The sequence below is a fragment of the Lissotriton vulgaris genome, chromosome 6 (assembly GCF_964263255.1).
Source record: "Lissotriton vulgaris chromosome 6, aLisVul1.2, whole genome shotgun sequence".
Classification (NCBI taxonomy): domain Eukaryota; kingdom Metazoa; phylum Chordata; class Amphibia; order Caudata; family Salamandridae; genus Lissotriton; species Lissotriton vulgaris.
This window is the reverse complement of record NC_141694.1, coordinates 1,896,408,235-1,896,425,857: the sequence shown is the minus strand read 5'-3', so window position 1 is coordinate 1,896,425,857 and position 17,623 is coordinate 1,896,408,235. Positions and strand designations below refer to the sequence as shown.

At 50.2% G+C, this 17,623-nt stretch overlaps 1 protein-coding gene across 1 annotated transcript in view; it reads right to left on the bottom strand.

The window, feature by feature from the left end:
- Window positions 1-17,623, bottom strand: part of LOC147709815 (uncharacterized) — a 1,100,435-nt gene that overhangs the window by 283,578 nt on the left and 799,234 nt on the right. The gene's annotated exons all lie outside the window — the stretch shown is intronic.

Below are 17,623 nucleotides of genomic sequence, written 5' to 3'. Positions count from 1 at the left end.
CCAAGCCTTGGCTGGCAGGTGCTAGAAGGAGCATCCTCTGGTGTTGGTTCGACGATCTGTGGGATGTCTGCGAGGGAGATGGAAGCTGATTGAAGCTGTTTGGTCGGTTTTTGGAGTGTCAGGCGTTTATGACTGACTGAGAATACTTGTAAAGCGTACTTATACAGAGGCGTCTTGGCGCTAAAAAGGGTGATCTGGATTATGAAAAAAGCCTGGTTTTGATAGTTTTCCTAAAAATGGACTGAGAGGGCTGTAATCTGAGAGAGACGGGGAGAGAATTCCATAGTTTGGCTGCCAGGAATGAAAAGCGCCCCCCCTTCCCCCCCACCTGACCTGTTTCAACTTAGGGGGAAGAACCAATCCCTGTCCAAAGACCTTAAGCAACGAGAAGGAATGTACCGGGGGAATAATCGTTGCACGTCTTCTGCCCCGCCTCCATAAAATGCTTTGTGCACTAAGCATAGGGCTTTGAATTCCACCCGTCGTCTCACTGTTAGCCAATGTAGTTGTTTAATACTGGCCGAAGTGGAATGGTGCTTAGGTAGACCAAACAAGAGTCTACCTGCAACATTTTGGAGTGACTGAAGCTTATTCAGCTGCTTTACTCCAGCGCCCCAATAAAGAGCATTACAGTAATCTATCCTTGATAGAATAAGGGCGGCAACCACCGTTTTCTTAAGAGAAAATGGGATGACTGGAAGAATTTTACGTAGTATCTTGAGAGTGAAAAAACACGTAGAGACTACTTGATTAATTTGGGGCGCACAGGTCAGAAAGCTGAGGTTTCTGGCCTTGGCCACCAGTGACGGGCAAATGCCAGCTGTAGGGGCATGGGCATCCGCAGAAATGTTTCCAGGGGGGGGGCAACATTTTAACTTCATCACCATCCTCCGACATGATTGAGCACAAGTATTAAATACATTTAATAAAAATTCTAATAAGACAAAGAGCTTAAAAAAACAAAAAAAACCATTGGGGGAACAGAAAAATCTTGTGAGGCGCCACAGTAAATGACGTGGCAACTACCATAACACAGGAAAAAACTAAAAATGGCCAGAAAAAACAAAGAAATTCTATATCAGGTTGACGTGGTTCTAGAGCATGGGTACTCACAAACTTTCTCTCGGGGGGGGGGGGTTTACAGTGTGGTTTGTGGCCGAGGGCTGCACCGGTGGGGGCGGGGTCAGTGGGGGAGGGGGTTGGGGCTAGAGCAACAAAAAAACTGACCATGAGGTTGAACACATGCCCCTGCAGCGGATGGCTTCATCCACTGAGCCACCAGACCAAGCATACACACCTCTCTCTCTATCTCTCTCTCTCTCTCCTACCTCTCTCTCTTCTACCACTCCCTATCTCTCTCTCTCCCTCTCTCCCGCTCTGTCTCCCTCCCTCTATCTATCTCCTCTCTCCCTCTATCTGTCTTCCTCGCTCTATTCATCTCTCTTCTCTCCCTCTCTCCGTCTCCCTCCCCCTCTCTCTCTCTCTGTCTCCCTCCCTCTATCTATCTCTCTTCTCTCCCTCTTTCTGTCTGTCTCCCTCCCTCTCTCTGTCTCCCTCCCTTTCTCTCTGTCTCCCAACCTTTCTCTCTGTCTCCCTCCCTTTCTCTCTGTCTCCCTCCCTTTCTCTCTGTCTCCCTCCCTTTCTCTCTGTCTCCCTCTTTGTCTGTCTCTGTCTCCCTCCATCTGTCTCCCTCTCTCTGTATCCCTCTCTCTCTGTCTCCCTCTCTCTCTGTCTCTCTCTCTATGTCTCCCTCCCTATGTCTCCCTCCCTCTCCCTCCCTCTATCACCCTCTGTCTCCCTCCCTCTCTAATTATCCCTCAGTCTCCGTCTCCCTCTCTGTCTGTCTTAGTCCCTGCCACTGTCTGTCCCTGTCCCTGTCTGTCCCTGTTTCCCTCCCTCTGTCTCCCTCTGTTTCTCTCTGCCTGTCTGCCCCTGTCTCTGCCTCCATCTCTCTCTGTCTGTCTCTATCTCTGTCTCCCTCCCTCCCTCCCTCTCGCTCTCCCTCTCACTTACTCTGTCTGTCTCCCGCTCTCTCTGTCTCCCTCTCTCTGTCTCCCTCCCTCTCTCTCCCTCTGCCTGTCTCCCTCCCTCTGCCTCCCTCCCTCTGTCTCTCTCCCTCTGTCTCCCTCACTGTCTCACTCTCTCTCCGTCTCCCTCTCTTTCCTTCTCTCTCTGTCTCCATCCCACTATCTGTCTCTCTCCCTCTATCTGTCTCCGTCTGTCTCCCTCCCTTCGTCGCCCCCCTCCCTCTGTCTGTCGCCCTCTGTCTCCCTCCGTCAGAAGCCATTTATTTATTTCAGGATCTATTCATAAAATATAATCCTAGTACATTAATAAATCACTGGATGCATTTTTCATAATCCTTCACCTATCAAAGTGTTTTCTGTTAAAGAAGAGCAGGTCTGATCAACAAATTGGTCTTTTTAATTAGAGAAAACGGCCCGAAAGAACAAAAGGAAGGTGACTTGGAAGGCTCTGGCCTCCTTCTGTGTAAGGATGCTGTGCGATCCGTGCATTGCCCACACATCTGAACCCATGTGGATGCTGCCATTGCAGTGAAGCATTCCAGTGAATCCCCCCTCACCCCACCGTGTGCTGCAGGCACGTAACATGGCCACTTCAAGACTCGTCTGCAGCTTTCTCTTCTCCCATCAGGTCTGTGTTTCTGCACACTGCATCCTGCCACAGCACCATGGACGTCATATTGGGGTCACCAGGGGCTGCGGCTGTGACCCCTGGCTCGTGCCTTTCAACCCATAACACTGCCTTTGTGACACCTGTCCCGACAGATCACAAAGAGTGAGGGAGGGAAACAGACAGACAGGGAGTCTTTAAAAGGCCATTTACTTGTTAATGGGCTAAGTTGTGAATCGCAGCACTGCTGCTTTGGTGTCAGCTGACACTATTTAATTAAAAAAAAAACACAGGTAGGATGTCTGCACTGCAAGGCACCTTAAAGGCAGAGGGCCCATTGTCATTCTTTATGTGATGATCAGGAGCTGACAGAATGACAATGGGCCACGCCACAGTCTGCATGAGATTCGGAAGGGGTTTAGAGTTCAGAGAGAAGTGCGAGAGGCCCCAAGTGAGAGAACGTTTCAACTCCTGGGGCTTCTCGCACGAGAACAGCACAGCCTGCTGTAATTACCACATTGTCACTGGGCCAGCACAGGACAGACAGGCGATCCAGGGGGGGCAAGCGACCCCCCTTGCACCCCCCCCCCCCCCCCGAGGACGCCCATGTGTAGGGGCCCATCAGTGGTGATTCCCAAAGGAAGGTTGTTTGCCAAATTCCAGAATCTCGTTTTTTTCTGTTTAATTTTCAGAAGTTGACATTCATCCAGGATATAACAGAGGAAAGACAGTTACAAAAGCGTTCAGCTGACATATTGTTGTTTTGAGTGACTGACACCACCAATTGTGTGTCGTCAGCGTAAGACTCAAGCGTTAGTCTGTGACTTTTGATTAACCTTGCCAATGGTGTTACATAGATGTTGAACAGGATGGGTGAAAGTGCTGAGCCCTGGCGGACTCCACTGGGAGGATGAACTGTTCCGATCTAAGACCAACCCAGTATGTTATTTCTGTCTCATTAGGAGGCATGCAGTGATTCCTATGTGGAGCGTGTTTTCATAGTCCAGTCGGCTTGTGATGAGTGCTTGCGTGATGGTCCTCCTGGAGTTAGCTGGGAGTCACTGGAGTATGCATAGGGTGTGGAAGCATACAGCTGAGACTGTGTTGACTTGCTTCTCCATGGATAGCTTGCTATCCTGGACGGTCCATGGCAAGGTGGTATTCCCAAACATGAGGACTTCTGTTTTTTCGCTGTTGAGTTTGAGACAGTTGTCCATCATGAAGTCCACAATGTTCATGCATATGTGAAATTAGCTTTAGTGATGGAGTGATAGTGAGAGGATGCGCTGTGTGTTGTCAGCTTTGCCCTTTGCTTAAAGCTTGTGATTAGTAGCTCTATGTATTGTGGATCTGTTTTATGTGGGCACACTGGGAAGTGTGTGTGTGCCTGTCAATTGCACAGTACCTGGAAGCATGTGTTGTGTTTTGCACGTATGTGTGCCTGTGAGTAGTACAAAAGAACAGTACACATTGGAAACCAAGGGTCTTTGAAGAGGCTTGAGGAGGAACCCCCAGACTGATTTATGGTTTGCGCCATTCTTGAGAGCTGAGCGGGACACACACTGGAGGAAGGAAGAGTCAAGCTATTATACACTTTCCAAAAGGGCTGTTTGATTTGAAGGAGGTCACTGGTCAGATGGGCTTGGGCATACCTCAGAAAGGGGATGGGGCTGATGGCATCTCTGGCATCTACACCTGCCCACTTCAACCCTAGAGTGCTGCATGTTTCGAGGATCTTCTGTATCACAGCAGAAGCAGATAAGACTGACCTTTAGACAGCAGAGCCCAGGGAAAGCATGCCCTACATCATACAGCGCTGGAACAAAATCAGTCTGATTCACAAACTGCCCTTTATGGTATGTTTTGTGATAATAGAAAATGTACAAACAAATGCAATTCACAACTACGTGCGGCGTTTTAGGTTTCCGCACTACCAATGTTTATGCATGTGGAGTTCTTCCCCCCTCCCCAAGCTGCAGAGACTGCGCACACGTAAGGTTAGAATTTAATAGTATGTGGGAGGGACACATAGGAGTGTGGAGGACAAGACGCAGACTTACTCCTTAAGGGAATTGGATTAAGGATAAGGGCTGTGTGTGGATTGTGTATGTTTTATTTGACATTGTTCATATGTAAATAATGCTTTTGTCATGAAAGCGAGTATTTGGCTGGACATTCATGTATTGTACTTATGCATTTTGAGTCTTGAGCCTGTGAACACCTTAAACCCACTCATGCTACCACTGGGAATTAAGTGCTGAGGGGTATGTGACCCAGTTGCTCAGGACTACTATTTGGTCGGACCGTAGGACATCAGAAGTAAAAGGCCTCAGCTACCAGAGTTAGGCCCAGTAACCCCTGCTTGCCCTTGGCCTCTGACAACTGGATGCTCCTTTTCCTGTGAATCGACCCTCCTTAAAGATTAATGAGGTTGGAGCTTCAACACATGCTAGGTATGTTCTAAGGATGACTGAGACCATGATCTGAGTACAGTAAAACATGTACCTATTTAGGAAGGTTGCCTTCCTCCCCTAAGCCCTGTTCAAGGGATCTATGGCTAAACATGGTCAGGGAAAGGGCTGAGAGCAATTGTTAGAGCAATGGTTATAGTAGATTAAAACTTGTACCTAAGTAAGATAAATGCGAAACCCTTTTAGGTCCTCTAGTGAAGGTCGTCACTGGGCATTATCAAGGGAGTGGCTTCTGCAGTAATAAAATGGATGCCACCTGCTTCCAAGTCCTCTTGACAATCTGTTGCTAGGCTTGGTAAGGGGCGGGCGGGTGGCAATGATCATTCTTCGTAGCTCCCACACTGCTCACACAACAATCCAAAGGTTTATGGCAGTGATGGAGGCTTGGAGGAAGGTTTTACTCTGTGCCTCCTATCCCAAGCACAAAATACAGGGCTAGAAAGTATTTGTTTTACCCTAAGTCCCTGTTTTTCACACAGCTTTCTTGTTGCAATAGAAGGCGCTCCCCATCCCCTCCCTCACACCTCATCTCGCACCCCATCAAGAATTCAAAGTGGGGAAGTAAGGAGAATGTCTTGGATTATTGTCTTCCAGCTCTTGCCTCTACTGGCCTTCCTTGAGGTCTGCCTTGTAAGGGATGGAGAAATTCCCCTACCCAGTCCAATTTGTAGATAGTGTTTACCCCATATGAATGAGCAGCGCCATTTTGTATTGTATTGTAAGCGCATTTATATAGCGCTTACTACCCCTGACAAGGCGTTGAATTGCTTTTTCGGCAGGTAGCCTCGCTACTCCGGGACCCATAGAGGATTAGTGTTGAATTAGTATAGTGAAACATGCAAGTATATTTTAAGTGGTGGGTAGGTTAGTCAGTTATTTGGATTTGGAGTGATAGCAGAAGGATAGAGGAGGACAAATGTTTGAATTTATTTATCGCTTGTTGACGCACGCTATTCAGGAAGCCTATAAAGGATTAGTAGTGAATTAAAATGGTAAAATATGAGGTAATTTCAGTGGTGGATATTAGTCTGTTACTTGGAGTGAGAAGGATAGCGGAGGGATAAAAGGGAAAGAAAGATTTGCAGTATAGTTTATTATGGAATTTGAGAAGTGAACATGTTAGTCTGTTAATTTTGATTGAAAAGGATAGTGGAGGGATAAAAGAGTAAAGGATGGTTATTATTTTTTTTTTTAGGTCTTAGCAATAGGAGGAGGCTTTTGGATGAGTTAAAAGGAGTTTTGGAGGGGAGGTCCCCGAGGAAAGTGTTTAGAAAGGTATGTGTTAGGGGATCGGTATAGTAAAAGAGGTGTCAGATGATGCAAGGAGGGGTAGAGTAGGAGATAACAGGTGGTCTATTAGGTGTAATTATTTGAATTTAATTTTGAATTTAAAAACATTTATATAGCGCGCTTATACCGTGCGGTTTCATGGCGCTTCAGATTGCGAGGGGATGGCAAACAGGGAGAAATTAGGCAGCAAAAGCACGGGAAAAAAGGAAAGTTTTAAGATTTTTCCTAAATTCAGTATAGGAGGGTGTTGTGCGGAGTGCGGCGGGCAGGGAGTTCCAAAATACAGGGGCCAAAACAGAAAACTTGGTGCCACCAGCCTTTTTCTTTTTGAATCGGGGGACAGTTAAGAGGGCCAGGTGAGAGGAGCGAAGCTCTCTTCCAGGAGTGTAGGGCTTAATAGCCGAACAAATGAACTCTGGTGCAGTGCCCATTCTAGCCTGAAAGGTGAGGCACCCAAGCTTGAACAGGGCCCGCTCTTTCACCGGCAGCCAGTGCAGTGCCTGCAGTAAAGGGGTGACCCGATGATATTTGGGCAGGCCATAGATAAGTCGGGCCGCCTGGTTCTGCACTAATTGCAGCCGATGAATAGCGTAGGCAGGCGCACCATTATAAATGATGTTGCCGTAATCAAGGCGCGACAACACCATCGCCAGCACTATGATCTTTAGGGCGGGGAGTGAAAAAAACCGAGAGATCTTCCTGATGGTTCTGAGGGAGAAAAAACAAGAGGAAACAACAGAACTGACCTGTGAATGAACAGAAAGTGAGGGATTGAGGAGGATACCAAGGGTTTTGACTTTGGGAACCGGGAGTGGGGGAGCACCAAGTGGGGAGGGCCAATGGGAAGGGGACCAAGGACTGCAACCACCTCCAGTCAAGACTAGTTCAGTCTTGTCCGGGTTGAGTTTGAGGTGGTTGCAGTTCATCCAATCCTGAATGAACAGCATGACAGATTGGACATTCTGGAAGGATGAGGGAGAGTGAGAAAGGTTGAAAATAAGCTGGAGGTCGTCGGCGTAATTGTACACCGTGACCTCGAGCTGCTGTAACATAAAAATAAGGGGGAAAATGTATAAGTTGAACAGAAGGGGGGAAAGTGAGGAACCCTGGGGGACCCCGCATGTCACCTTGTGGGAGGCCGCGGTGAAACCGGTAAGATGGACTGCCTGAGCTCTGCCACTTAGAAAGGACTCAAGCCAAGCGAAGGCTAGACCCTCTATGCCCGCCGCCTTGACACGGGTAAGTAAGGTGGAATGGTCCACCGTGTCAAAAGCGGCGGACAGATCTAACAGAATGAGGGCCTGAGGGAGATTGGTGTTGATGCCCTCGCGTAGGCTGTCCATAACTGAAACCACTACCTTTTCCGTAGAATGGAGGGGGCGGAAGCCCGCCTGCCGAGGGGAAAGGCAGTGGTTGATTTCCACGTGGGAGCTCAGGGTGGCGGTGACATGGGTTTCTAGAACCTTACCCAGGTAGGGAAGGAGGGAGATGGGACGATAGTTGGAAGGGGATGAGGGGTCCGCACCAGCCTTTTTTAGAATTGGGATAACGGCTGCAAGTTTGTGAGGGGCGGGAACCACTCCATTGCTGAGGGAGTCATTTAGAAGTGTGAGGGGTGGGGATGGGCATGTTAGGAAAATTTCTCTCAAAATGTGGGCAGGGGCGAAATCTAGGGGGGAGCCTGATTTCACCCTGTGAAGCAGAGGGAAAAGCGTGGCTGTGGTCAAAGGGGGGATGGAGGTGAGTTTGGAGGAAGCAGGGGGGGGGAAGGGTTGGTGAAGGTAGGGGAAGGGGGGGGGATGTTGGCCTTAATCTTTGTCACCTTGTCCACAAAAAAATCGTTAAGTGAGTCACAGAGAGGCTGAGAAGGTGGAATGGAGGCCGAGACTCTGTTAGATGACGCGAGCTCGTGCACTGTGGCAAAAATTATAGCAGGAAGAGTATGTCTGAATGGGATGTAGTTATGTATGGTGTTGATTGGCGTTATGTTAGTGATGAGTGTATTGGTTAGTGGTATAGGATAGAGTTGTGTACTGTTTGTGGGTGATGGTGGATATGTGTGGTAGTTGGGAAAGTAGGTGTTAGACGGGGACCCGGAGGGTCGGCCGAGGACAGGGGGAGAGGCCTCCGGTGAGGGCCGTCTCGAGCGATCGTACAGACAAGTAACCCCCCACCCCCCCACAGATGGACACCACACAAGGCTGAGGTCAACACTCTTTATATACGATTCTTGAAGCAAGGTTATCCGCGATACAGTGAGATCGGGACACGAGGGTCCTCTTAATTCTAGTCTCTGAAGGGAAAAAGGGTAGCAGGACAGTCTTGGTACCGGTCCGGTACGGGAGTGGCAAGATGGGTAGCTCGCAATCCTCGAGCTCGGAGTTCTGGAAGGTCGGCAGGCTAGGATGATAAGTCTTGTTTGAGAAGGGCAGCAGCAGCCAGCAGACAGGAACGATGGTTCATAAGGATGGGTCGCGGCAGCGCCAGCAGGTCCCGACGAAGGTGTAGGTTGCAGAGGGCCGCGGCAGCGCCAGCAGGCAGGAACGATGGTTCACAAGGATGGGCCGCGGCAGCGCCAGCAGGTCCCGACGAAGGTGTAGGTTGCAGAGGGCCGCGGCAGCGCCAGCAGGCAGGAACGATGATTCACAAGGCAGGGCTGCGGCAGCCCCAGCAGTCCGTCAAGGATGAGTTCTTCAAGGTGTCTCTCGACTCCAGGATACAACTGCCTTCCTGCACTGGAGCTGCCCCAGTTATAGGTCTGGCCTCCTTTGATGTCCGGACCCTCGCGCTTGGAGGTCGGGAGGTCCGGGATGAGGGAGTCTAGACACCCAGCAGGGGGGTGGAGCCAGCGCCTGGGGAGGCTGGGGGTGATCGGCACCTGGCGGGGGAGAGCCATCGACACTCCTCTCTCCCATTGACCTGCCAAGTGGTCTCTTCACCTCCTGGGTGGATGGTGGTGCCTCGATGTCGGGGCCTGGCCAGGCCCAGGGTTAGGGTCGAGCTGAGGCCACGCGGCCTCGTGGTGTGGTGTCCAAGATGGCGGCTGGGCCGGGGCAATGGTGCTGACGGAGGCCCGGGACAGCCGATGCTGGGATGTTCGGGGGCAGGCGTCCCGTCGGGGACGGGTTGCGGGTTGCTTCGGTGGGTTGCCGGGGTGGTTCTTCAGGGGGCACAGTGAGAGCCGGTGTCCGGCCCCTTTCATGCGGGGAGGGAGCGGGCCCGTCACGAGGCCTGTCCAACAGTAGGGTGTGTAGATGTGGTTTGGTTGGGTTGGTGGTGCATGCTGGAACATTAATCTGTGCATAGTGTTGTGCGTGGTGTACATTTGGTGTGAGTGTGTTGCTCTGTTTGTGGATTGTGTGGGCTGGGTATTGCTAAATGAGAAAAAGGGCCGCATTTCTGGCCCTGGTCCTGGTCAGTCTCGAACAGGCTCAAACAGGCAACTACCCTTGTCCTCTCCGCCCTTAACAGGCTCAAACAGGCAACTACCCTTATCCTCTCTGCCCTTAGCCTCGACGCCTGGGCTGAGACGCCCTAAGCCTGGCCTTTTATAGCCCTAGTAATCAGGTGCCCCTTACAGCCAATGGGAACCCTAGCCCTAACAATCCAATCACAACACTAGCCCTAAAATCTAGAACCAATAGGAGGCTAGGACCTTACAGCCAATCTTAGCCTTAGTCCAAGCACCCAATCAGTTAAAAAACCCTGCTCTCTTCATCCAATAAAGGTCTTAGCCCTGCCAGTAGTCCCATCCCTAGTCCAAGCAGCCAATGGTATAGGTAGCCCTAGTCCCTACTTCCAATAGAAAGCCTAACCCTACTCTTAGTCTCACAACCAGTCCAACAACCAATCACATCAGAAGCCCTAAATAGCTACTTCCAATTAAAGGTCTAGCCCTAGTCCTATCCTACTTCCAACAACCAATAACATAGGAAGCCCTAGTCCCTACTTCCAATAGAAATCCTAACCCTAGCCCTAGTCCCAACCCTACAATAATTGAAACACAGACCCAGAAACCAATAAGAACCCTCAAATACCCAACCAATGAGCACATTAACCTTAACCCCATAGAAACACCCGATACAACCACCAATCAGTGTACACATGTGCCAACCACTAGCAGACCATATAAGGTCCCAGTGACCTCAGACAAGGTTTGCTGGCCAGGGAGTTGGAAGCTGCTTCTCCTGTTCAGAATCTCCTAGGAGACAGACAGGCTCAATCCACACTTTGGACTTCTGCAGGTAAAGGCTTCACTAACTTGAAATCTAACAATACTGTTTGAGTAAAACTTTACTCCCCCTGCTGGCCAAAAACCGGAGTGCACAGGCCCCAGTAAATACAGTTTAAACAGCTCACAGAAGCACCCTCTGATGTAGAATATCCCTGTTGCTGGGGGAGGGGTGGGGGGGGCAGGGGGGCTGGCCTCACTGGCTTGTGAACACACAGTGGTGGCTGGGGGTGCACTGTTTTAACACACAGGTCTTGGCACAGAGCAAAGGAGAAATTTGGAGGGAAAACAGATTTGTCACCAAGGAATGAGAGGGACAAACTACAGAGGTTGTACTGCAAATCCCACAATTCAACACGTTAAATGCAAGCAATCCTGGGCAGGGAAGACCGCAAGTTTAAAACACATAAACAGGTGATAAAATATGCATTCACAGCCAGGTCAAAACTGCAATTTTAAACTGTAATACCCATATGCAAAGACATTAATCACAGAAAGGGAAAATCGTTTTTTAAACAACTTTTGTTTTGGGACGAGACCGCACTAGTCTGTCTCCTTACCACTTCCTGGACTCTGCTTACTGCAATCTGGGGCAAAGGTAGGCTGAAATTCACAAGATGGAGGAGAATGATTTGGGGTGCACCCAGCAAGGCCTTAAGGGGCCTGGGCAGGTATGAGAGGAGGGCTCATACTTGCCTGGTAGCTGAATAGCCAATGGTCCGCTGGCCTGGGGGTGGGGGCTGGGGAGCTGCTTCTCCTTTTCAGAATCTCCTAGGAGACAGACAGGCTCAATCCACACTTTGGACTTCTGCAGGTAAAGGCTTCACTAACTCGAAATCTAACAATACTGTTTGAATAAAGCTTTTCTTCCCCTGCTGGCCAAAAAACGAAGTGCACAGGCCTCAGTAAATACAATTTAAACAGCTCACAGAAGCACCCTCTGATGTAGAATATCCCTGTTGCTGGGGGGGGGGGGGCAGGGGAGCTGGCCTCACTGGCTTGTGAACACACAGTGGTGGCTGGGGGTGCACTGTTTTAACACACAGGTCTTAGCACAGAGCAAAGGAGAAATTTGGAGGGAAAACAGATTTGTCACCAAGGAATGAGAGGGACAAACTACTGAGGTTGGACTGTGTAAGAACTGGGACCGCCAGTTCTCCGGGGGGGGTAGCTTGGCTCGAGCACGAAGGCTGCCAGGGGCTTACGTGTTAAGCAGCTACCCAACACACGCATCCACTGAGACAATAAGTGGGCGCAATAATGGAGACCACACCAGGAGTTGTGATTGAAAATCAAGTTCTTTTATATAGGATCAAAGTCAGGGCCATTACTTCATCAACATTTCATGTAAGCATTTCATTAGGCAGTTTCAGTACAACATTTCATTAAAGTAATAACCAGCTCATTTAAGCAGTAAAACATCAAATAACACAGCCTGTCGCATTATACTCTTCAGCAGGCTAAGAGGGTACTTTCATAAACCAGAGAGATGAACATTTCAAGAAGCAGTTATAAACATTACCCCTTGTAAATATCAACAGTTCAATACTAGAAATCAGGTTATCAAAATAGTCATGGATTAAATCAATCAGTATCATATCATCATCCCATCAGGATTCATTGCAGCCCGCCCCTGCAAGAAATTTGGAACAAGGCATAACCCCACAGCTCAATTAGCAGGCTTAAGACATTCAAGGGGGTGAATAACCTGGTTATCAATGCGGGCCTAAACAGTTAATCAGGCGTCGGTAGTTAAGCAGGGGATGAGCCTGTCCCCAGGCATACCTAGTCAATGGGCCCGAGACACCAAGACGCTTAATTAAGGCCTCACAGTCTCTTGAGGCTTGTGGGGGCCAACGGGCCCAGTCTCAGTTTTCCCCAGGGGAGGGGCGAACTCGGGCCTAAACCGGCCTTCCGCCCTCCTCCCCTAGGGTTACCTGCTATCTTCGGCCTGCTCAGGGCCCTTGCGAAGGCTCGCTGCAAGCGGGAGGGTTTTAGCCCACTGTCAGGCCTCACGCGGCCCTCCGGTCTGATTTCTGGCTCTCCGGGGGCCTGTGCAGCAAGAGGGGAGGCTCCCACGATCCACGGAGCCCTCCGTCGGAGTTCTGTCCTGTTCCCGGGCCTACGAGTGCTTCAGAGGCCCAGGAACCAATCAGGGACTGGAGCGAGGTGGGTGCGGCCTCCGCGGCCAATCTCCAGGCAAGCGAAGGACTTGGCACCAATGACAGCGCGGCTGAGGGCGGCCTTGGAGTGCTGCGCCCCCGTCACGTGACCCGGGAGTGTGTGGCTTCAGGCCTAGCTCGGCCCTCCTCACGTTAGCGCCCCTCCCTTGGCTTCGGGGGTCACCCACACAACACGGCGGCGACCCTCCGTGACACCGAGGGTCGCCTGGGCCGATGGCAGCGCTTCCCTGGGCCGCGGCGGTGATTTGGCGCGCTGAGCGACAGCGCCTGAGGGGCAGTCTCGGCTGGGCAGAAGGGGGGGCCACTGGCGCCTCCAGGCACAGCGCGACGGCGGCCGACAGCGCCCGGCAATCACAGCGCTACAGGGACACCGGGGCATCGATGTCAGTGCTTCCCAGGGGACAGCAGGTGAGCGCTTGGGGGCAACTGCAGCGCCTCGCAGGCAGGATGATTCCTGAGGGGAAAAGCACCTCTGGATTCCAATGCCTCACAGGGGACTGCAGCGCTTGAGTCACGAGTGCACAGTTAGCTCAGGGCAGGCAGTGTCTGACACAGCGCTTGACAGGGGGTCTGATTCATCACCACCCCCTTTTCTGAATCATTTTGTCCACCATAAGCGTGGAAGGGTATACTCAGATGTGAGTCCCTTGCTCATTGCACCATCAGGATTCAAGCAAGCTGGGCCGACGACGGCTGAAATGCCAGAAACCGGTCCCCGGAAGCTTGTTTCCTTCCCTGTATAAGAATTGGCTTGGTAGTTTGGTTTGCCATGTTCCCATCATGCACTGGGACAGGAACAGACTAATTTGCATGTAGCCAGGTTCTGAGCTGGGATGGTGCAGTGAGCTAAAAAACGGTGATGGATCAAGCCCTGATCTTTGGACTGGGTAAGAGTGGTCTGCTTAATTCAGACACTCTGTTTATCACCACCCCCTTTTCTGAATCATTTTGTCCACCATAAGCGTGGAAGGGTATACTTAGATGTGAGTCCCTTGCTCATTGCACCATCAGGATTCAAGCAAGCCGGGCCAACGACGGCTGAAATGCCAGAAACCGGTCCCCGGAAGCTTGTTTCCTTCCCAGTATAAGAATTGGCTTGGTAGTTTGGTTTGCCCTGTTCCCGTCATGCACTGGGACAGGAACAGACTAGTTTGCATGTAGCCAGGTTCTGAGCTGGGATGGTGCAGTGAGCTAAAATAACGGTGATGGATCAAGCCCTGATCTTTGGACTGGGAAAGAGTGGTCTGCTTAATTCAGACACTCTGTTTATCACCACCCCCTTTTCTGAATCATGGGGGCAACTGCAGCGCCTCGCAGGCAGGATGATTCCTGAGGGGAAAAGCGCCTCGGGATTCCAGTGCCTCACAGGGGACTGCAGCGCTTGAGTCACGAGTGCACGGTTAGCTCAGGGCAGGCAGTGTCTGACACAGCGCTTGACGGGGGGTCTGATTTCAGCGCTTCAGCAGGGTAGGCAGGCAGAATGGAGATCAGAGCAGTTCAGTCAGGGGGAGACAGGCAGGGCCAGGTAGGCCCAATTGAAGGCAGGGGGTGCGCAGGGCAGCACAGTCCAGTACCTGGTCGATCCCCCAGCAGTCTCTGGTTAAAGCAAATAGTTTTCTTGGTGCTTGGATGGTTCTGCTCCCTTAGATGTTTGTTTATTGAAGTGGGGGGGGGGGGTTGAGTTGGAGGCTGGATGACTTTTCTTCAGTCACAGCAGATGGACCCTGGGGTTCCCTACCGCTGGGCCAGATCAGGGGGCTAGCCTAGGACACCTCACCCAGCTTAAGAGGCAGCCCCTAAATCCTGTCACTCCCAGTAGCATAGGTTCCTAACTAGGACCTCCCGCCTAAAACTCCTGTGTGGGTTCCCCAGGTCAGTAATGCCCCAACTGACTAGAAGGTTTTCCTCCCTTTCCTTATATAGCGTCAGTTGGCAGTTGGCAGTGGCAGTGGCAGTTGGTGTCACCTCCCCTATTCTAGAAGGTTCCAGGAGTTTCCCTCATTCTAACTATGGGCAGGCTGGCATTGCTACATTGTTTAAGGGTTCCAGTCAGCTCCTGGCTACTAGAGTGCGCCTAAAAAGACCACGCTGCAGTAGCAGAGGTCAGTGGCAGCCATGTTTGGGGTTAGACACCACCTGCACCGTAACATTGATTAGCCATGGAAAGGTGCCCAGAGACCTAAGAGCCAACAAAAAGATGGTGGGAAAAATGAGGCAAGGGCAAAAAAAAAAACACAGGGAAAGACCACCCTAGGGCTGACAGGTCTAACAGACTGCAAATCCCACAATTCAACAGGTTAAATGCCAGCAATCATGGGCAGGGAAAACCACAAGTTTAAAACACAAAACAGGTGATAAAATATGCAATCACAGGCAGGTCAAAATTGCAATTTTAAACTGTAACAACCGCATGCAAAGACAGTAATCACAGAAAGGGAAAATCGTTTTTTAAACAACTTTTGTTTTGGGAAGAGACAGCACTAGTCTGTCTCCTTACCACTTCCTGGACTCTGCTCACCGCAATCTGGGGGACAGTTAGGCTGCAATTCACAAGATGGAGGAGAATGATATGGGGTGCACCCAGCAAGGCCTTAAGGGGCCTGGGCAGGTGTGAGGAGGGCTCAAACATGCCTGGTACACCGTAGCCTGGCTCAAGAATCCATAGGCTTTGAATAATGGACACTCTTCTACATCCACCTACTAGAACTTGGGGGAGGTTCCCTAAATGTATGTACATTTGCATTTGTATTTAGGCATGTATGAATGAAGGTCTACCAGAAATACGGTAGGTACCATCAGAAAAGCGCTCCGGGTTATAGGGAGCAGAATGGTTACATAGACTAGAGGTAAAACGGTTTTTAATGACTCAGGCAATGTAATTTAAATGCTATATGCTGAAGTTTTGTACATTTTATAAAACAATCAATAAAAATGGCTTGCACTTAATCAGGGTGCATTCCATTCCATTGTTAATAGCTCATATATGCATTCCAGAGATTTAGACATGGCACAGGGTGCAGTCGAGTCAGATTTATTGTTGAGTTTTATCTTTCACACCTCAAAAAGGAGGCAACATTGAGAAGGGCAGGCTGTTCACCCAGTACGACGCAGGAAGGTGACACTGTCAGTGTGAAGTATGTTAAGCAGTAGGCCAATTCTCAGTGGTACAAGTGAAGTGCAGATGGAGAATGGATATGCTCAGTGATAGAAATTGAGTATAGGGGATAGTAAGAATAAACAAAGTCATGTTGGGGCCGTCCTGCCCTGAATGTGACTAGCAGGGCCAGTATATCTGCGCCACCTCCATGCACTGACATTATTTTTCTTCTTATCTCTGTCCGCAATGTTGAGCACTGAGCTATAGACATCTGAAAATTCCATTGTAAAGATCTCTAGATTGGGATCTTATTAATGAACTGTGTGAGGCATGTCCTCAGACTAGAGAGGAGGGGAGGTCTGTGAGGAATATGAGGTTAGATATAGTCCCTACCAGAAAAAGAAGTTACCAGAACAGAACAGGAGGATGCTCCATCTCCTACCTTGCGGCTACGGCCTGGAACGCCCTCCCTCTCCACCTCCGCCAGACACCAACCCTATCCAAGTTCTTGAAGGACCTGGCTTTCCGATGAATCCCCATGAGTGCCCGGCCCGACGTACCCGATAGGACAAGGAACTCCTCCCCCCCCCATGCCTCCCCTGAGTACCGAGGAGCAGCGTGCACCGCCCCTCAGTGCCTTGAGACATGTTTGGGTGAGTAGCTGCGCTTTACCAACCCTGATTGATTGAATGTTAGGTAACATGTTCTTCTCATAGACTTCTGACTGTAGATTCCACACCTTGTGAATCGATACCCAGGCATACATTTTTACAAGTGGTAAGTCTCTGGAATGGCTCAAAACGGCAAATCTTGTGGGATGTATCAGGCAACTTGGCTACCTGCCAGACGAGGCTGTCCAGGCACTAGTATTTCATGAATTTGTGGAGGGATGCTCTTGTAGCAGTCTTGTAGTTGTCAGAGACAGGCACATCACACACCAGCACAGTGGTAGCTGCCTTTCCTGTGATTGAATTAGCATGCAAGCCTTCTAGGGGCTGCTATCAGCCAGCCCATATCAGATCTTGATGCATGATGCAATCCACAGGGAGATGGATCTCTTTTGTTTTGTTTTGCACTTGTTAGAATTGGGGGTCTCTGGTTGGCGCAAGTATTCACTTGTGACAAGCAGGGACCCTCTCCTCTAAGTCAGGGCGAAGGATGACCCCTTAGAATTACCGTTGCTCACCCCCTAGGTGCGTGGCGTGAGCAGCCAAGGCTATTCTTCAGGCGTTTCTGAGTTAAGCATTTGTAATAACACACACAGTAAAATGTACCAATCCTCCCACAAATGGACACCAGGCTGTGAATATATAAAAGTATGTTCCTTTATGTAAAAATATATATATATATCGGATCAGACTTATCACAAGACCAATAACGTTTTTATTGGGCCACAGGTTGTAAATAGGCAAGCTTTTCTTCTGTTAATAGTTCAAAAAGGGTTTCTTTTCAATTCACTTCCAAAACAGTTCTCTCCATCCAGTTATGCAATAATTGGGGCCTCTTGCCCTGTTTCTGAAAGGAAAAGCGCTCCCAAGCGCCTCTGTGGGCTTCGCAGCGCTCCTCTGTGGTCCACACGGAAGAAAACCCCGGGCCCTACCAATGCTCACGCATCTCGCAGTGCGCTTTGAATAGAGACCAGAGAGGGTCCTGACAAACCCTGGGCCTGTCCAGAGGTGGGGGCTGAGCTGCGGAGCAGCAAGCGGTCGATGAGAGG